Source organism: Pelophylax lessonae (genome assembly GCF_965119305.1).
Source record: "Pelophylax lessonae genome assembly, chromosome: 1".
Taxonomy (NCBI): Eukaryota; Metazoa; Chordata; class Amphibia; order Anura; family Ranidae; genus Pelophylax; species Pelophylax lessonae.
In genome coordinates this window covers 641,281,610-641,287,609 of record NC_138768.1, presented here as the reverse complement: position 1 = coordinate 641,287,609, position 6,000 = coordinate 641,281,610, and positions in this window count along the sequence as shown.

The following is a 6,000-nucleotide window of genomic DNA, read 5'->3' as shown; positions in this document are numbered from 1 at the left end:
TTAAGTGGATATATACTGTATACATATATATATATATATATATATATATACAATACATAAATTTGCATGTCAAGTCTCTAGCAAGAGCAAAGTTGCAGTGGTGAGTTTAAAACAAGAGCTCTGCAAGTCTACAGCATGAAAATTCAGCCACAGTGACCCCTGTGGTGGGATTACTATTGTACAACATAACTGAACCAGAACTTGCAGCAGACTTGCAGAATGTTTGAAAAGAAAGCTGATCTGGAGTCATGCAATGTAAACTTGCTGCAAATGTGCAGCAAACTTGTGAAGCCTGGCAAGTCTAGGACTGGCTTGTCATTTTCAAACTTGCAGCATAATTGCTTGCGATCTGGGTGTATATATATACAGATCTCGACCAGGGCACCACTGAGCTCCTGAACAGACCAGGTGCAACCTGGTGGCGTAGGATTTCCCAAAACATAATGTTCCAGTGGTGTTCTATTGAATTTCCGTGCACCAGGAGGAACCCAGGACCCCCTGTACCAGTGTAGGGTCTGACAATGGGTCTAAAGGTTTCATCCCGATACCTAATGACATTGTCTAGCCTGTAGAGGTCTGTGCATCCCTCCATGGATAGGCCATCACTGCTCACCACCAAACTGGTCTTGCTGAACAATATTGCAGGCAGCATAAGATTCTCCATGGCTTCTCCAGACCCTTTCACGTCTGTCACATGTGCTCAGGGTGAACCTGCTCCAATCTGTGAAAAGCACAGGAAGCCAATGGCGGACCTGCCAATTCTGGTGTTCAGTGGCAAATGCCAATCAAGCTCCATGGTACCGGGCAGTGAGCACAGGGCCCACTGGATGTTGAGCCCTCAGGCCACCCTCATGAAATCTGTTTTTGATTGTTTGGTCAGAGACATTCAAAGCAGTGGTCTGTTGGTGGTCATTTTGAGGGGCTCTGGCAGTGCACATCATGTTCCTCCTTGCACAAAGAAGTATATATCGGTTCTGTTCTAAGGATCTTCTATGCCCTGTCCAGCTCTCCTAGAGTAACTGCCTGTCTCCTGGAATCTCCTCCATGCTCTTGAGACTGTTGGGAGACAGAGCAAACCTTCTGGCAATAGCATGAATTGATGTGCCATCCTGGAGAAGTTGGACTGCCTGTGCAACCTCTATAAAGCCCAGGTATCACCTCATGCTACCAGTAGTGACAATGACCCTAGCCAAATGCAAACTAGTGAAAAACAGTAACAAAAGATGAGCATGGAAAAAAACATTCAGTGGCCTCCACTTGTAAACAATTCTTGTTTTGGAGATCGCCTCATTGTTGCCCATCTAGTGCACCTGTTGTTAATTTCATTAACACCAAAGCAGTTTAAATTGATTAACCAACCCCCTTGCTACTTAACTGACCAAATCAATATCCTACAATATCCTAGGAGTTTAATTGATGATATACTCAGATTAAAAAGTGTTCCTTTAATTTTTTTGACCAGTATATATATATATATATCTATATATATATATAGATATATATATATATATATATATATATATATATATATATGTGTGTGTGTGTGTGCCAATCACCGAATACATATATGTAATCAATAAATTATATACCTTTTTTCTTATTACAAACCATATAGTAATCAGTAAATTACATATATATCATAAACAGTGCATATATATAAAAGAGGAGCTCTAGTCTCCCTCACAAAAAAAAATTAAATGTCAGAAGCTACAAATACTGTAGCTTCTGATTTTTAATATAAGGACACCTGCCCAGGGATACAGCGATGTTTGCACCCAAACTGATTCTTCAATCGGCTTTGGATGCAGGCACTGGCATCTTAGGTAAGTGAAACCGGCAATGAAAGCTTGTGGCTTCACAGCCAGTTTCCTACTGCGCATGTGCAAGCCACTCTGTGCTTGTAAAATGGTACTGCAGTCTTCTGTGTGTGTCTCAGAAGGCTAGGGGGGGAAGAGGAGGGGTCAAACATCCTCGTAGATTGCTGCATCGATCTGACCTGGAAGTGGGAGGGGTACCTGTCAAAACTAGGTACATGCCCCCCCCCCCCCTAAAAAGTGCCATACGCTGCAGTGGAGGGGGGAATGATGCAAACAAGCAGAACTTCCCCTGTAGAGTGAAGTTCCCCTTTAATAACTTCAAATCTGCAACAATAAATCTCTCAATATAAAATTTCTAAGTGATTAGCTAATATTCCCAATTAATGTGAACCAGTTATTTTTATGCTAAACATAATTTGTGTGTCCAAAAGACATGTTCCAACCACTGTGGGTATCTAAAGCTTTGTCAGGTGATGTTCTTCCAATTATCCCAATCTCCACTTTACTCCATGCCACCACATGTTTTAAAGGTGTACTTGTGTATTCACACAGGCTGCATGCACTTGGTAAAATGCAGACATACAACTGAAAGTTCTGTCACAACCAACACACTTTGGAACCTTCAAGCTCCAGGCCCAATTCAAGACTACAGAATCCAGAGAAAACCCAAAGCACAGCTTTCTGTAACCTTTCAATATGGGACCCTATGATGGGATCCATAGGGTCCGGAAGTCCATATGTTGGAGCTGAGAGGCAAAGAAATATAATTTAGGAATTGGCACTACTAATCCCCCCTGATCCTTACGGTATTGCAAAGTTGTTAACCTAATTCTGGATTTTTTTTCCCGCTATATGAGATCTCTAAATAGAGTATAAATACGCAAAAATCAGCGGCGGGGTATCCATTGTGGGGGGTTATGTAATATATATAACAATTGGGTGGCCCAAACCATTTTAATTAGGTTTACTCTACCTATTACGCTGAGGGGAAGCTTACACCAAGTCGTACATTTAAGCTGAAGTTGCTTAAGGAGAGGAAGCAAATTTAACTGTAAATATTCCATTGGATCAGCTGTAATTTGTACTCCAAAGTATTGAAAGGACGTGACTACTTTAAGATCATGAGAGACGCCTTGGGAAGGTGCAACAGGACCATTTATAGGGAGTAGGACTGATTTACTCCAGTTTATGGAGTAAACTGGAGAGCGCACCGAATCTACCAAACAATGCCATAGCATTGTGAAGAGAGGCATCCATATCTCCCAAATATAAAAGAGTGTCATCTGCGTACATGGATACCTTATCCTCCCATAAGCCATGTTAAAACCCCACTATATTAGAAGAGGCCCTGATAGCAGTAACCAATGGTTCTATGACTAGAGCAAACAGCATAGGTGACAATGGGCACCCCTGCCCTGTACCCATGTAAAGTGAGAACGGAGCTGTAAGGTCACCATTAATGTGACGTCTAGCAATTGGAGCAGAGTAGAGCAATTTGACCCAATTAACAAAGCCTTCACCCAAACCAAATTGCGCCAGTGTTTCCCATAGCTAAGGCCACTCGACACTGTCAAAAGCCTTGGCCGCATCAAGTAATAAAATTGCGCATTTACCAGGCTTTTTAACAGGAATTTGGAGATTGAGGAACAAGCGGCGGATGTTTAACGCTGTAGATCTAGTAGGTATAAACCCGGACTGATCTCCATGAATAAGTTTAGAGATTACTTTAGCTAGATGGGTTGCAAGTACTCACGCCAGTAATTTTACATCTGTGGTTAATAAGGAGATGGGTCGATATGAGTCAGGCAACAAACTATCCTTACCGGGTTTCAAAATGAGTACAATAATTGCCTCATTCATGGAGGGGGAAGATGCCCCAATTCCAGAGCTTTCAGAAAAACCTTGCGTAGCCTGGTTAGGAGGACCCCAGCATATCTCTTATAGACCTCTGTTGGCAGTCAATCTGCACCTGGGGATTTAGCAGGGGCCAAGAGTGCAAGAGCGTCACCTAATTCATCTATCGGTAGAGGGGCATTTAGCATACATCTATCAGAAGAGCCTAAACAGGGGAGTGGGCTTTCAGAGAGGAATTGATTAATGTCCTCCAATGTAGGGGAAGTCTTAAAAGAGTATGTATCCATATGCAAGTCTCAGAAAGTGAGTAAAATATCCTTATGTGAAGTAGTAAGTCCCCGTGTACGCCTAGTAAGGGCAGGAATAAAGGAGGAGCTCCTATTATCTTTCGCCATCATAGCTAGCATTTGTCCTTTACCCTCCCCTTCTTCAAAGAATGCCTGCTGTTGGAAAAAGCGTTTGTTCTCAGCCTTCATCAAAGAGACCTGTCATGCCATGTCCTGCACCTCTAACCATGATCTTTTAGTGCTATCATCTGGGTGCGAGATATAGTTGAATTCTTCTCTGGCAACCTCTCGTAAGACGGTAGATTCCCATGCTCGAGTCCCGGTTTTAATAGTAGATATAATGTGAATAAACTGTAGGAAAAAATAAAAAAGTTGGAAACGGCGCTACCTAATGTAACTAATGATCCAAGATACTGCAGAGAGGTCTAAATATCAAATAACGGATCAATGCAATAAATAATAAATAAGTGCACAGGTCCACCTTTCCTCTCAATGTGAATAAACTATCCCCTCAGAACAGTATCCGAAAGTATACCTAAGGAGACAGTATGCTCATTTACAGTAAAGAAGTGGGTCACTGCTTTTATAGCAGGATCAGGGTCAGAAAATAGTTCAAACCAGAAGAGATTAATTCTCCAATATTTTTGTTTTGGTGGTCCTTGCATAGTTGTTTTAACCCATAAAGGAGAGTGATCAGAAATGGTTCTCAGTTCATAATCAGCTGATAAAACCACTCAGAGCATCTCCTCAATAGCTAGGCCCAGGTTGATCCTAGAGAGACCACCATGAGTAGCCGAATAGCAAGAGAATTTCTTAACCATAGGGTTTAGAGTCCTCCACACATCCCTAAGTCCAATCTCTGCCACAAGTCTGGAAAAATGCGATGAGTTCTGAGGTGAACCCGTCAAAGCAGCAGGCGAGTATCTATCCGGGTAAACATCTAACACATTGTTGATGACCCGCCACGAATGAAGCCAGCAGCTTAAAAACCCCTGCAAAGAACGGAGGAGGGATGTATAGAGTAATTAAAACACATTCAAGGACACAACAGAAATATATATCTACCCAATGGGTCAACAGATTGTTGTATACAGGAAAATTGAATGCCATGAGGAATCAAAATACTGACCCCCCCCCGCAGCGTTGGATGAGTAACTAGAGTGCAACTTGCAGGTTACATGAAAGGAGACCCTATCAAAGACAAATCCGGCTTCATTCAGTACTCCAACCAGCCACTGGACGTGCCAGCTGGTTGCTCGAGTTTCCTGGTGGGACGGGAGAACAGGGCAGAGCCACAGAAGGAGGCAGGAGAGGAGGGAACATCCCCTCTCACTTGCTGGGATAACAGCCGAGCGACTGCTGAGCCTCATAGGCTGTTATCTTCTGAAAGCTGATCATCGGCTTTTAAAAACGGTACCAGGTTGACAACCACATCTGCAAGCCGACGTACAGGTACGTCGGTTTGCGGGAAGTGGTTAAAGTAGAATCTAGAGTGAGAGACAATATAGAGACAATATAGAGGGTCATGGACACTGCCTTTAATGCTCTTTGCACAGGATTCAGTAGTGTACCCCAGCCCCCTTCAAATTATGCACTTTAAGTATTAAACAAAACTTGTCAGCTAGTCTGCAACCAACCCAATTACCCTGTCTAACAGTTTGTGTTAAAAACAGGGGTTTAGGGGGGGCGTGGCCAGCGCGGGACCTTGATGGACGCCTGATTCTCTGCTCCGGCTCCAGGCACACTAAAACCAGCGACATCCGCACACCAACAGCCGCCATCCATCTATCGACAGCCTTCCTGCACTGCACAGCACCTGCAGCCATGTCCGGGAAGAGAAAGAAGGACAAGGGGCCGAAAAAACTCACGGCCTTCTTCCCGCCGCCATCCCGGAGCAGTCGACAAGATGGCGCCGGCGGCTCGGGCCTTGCTGCTCCGGAGCAGCGGCGGGCGCACTACTCGGACTTAACTGACGAAAATCCTCTCGGGAACAGCTCCGATCCAGGTACTGTGTCTCCCCGCACCCCAGAGCCATCCAGCCC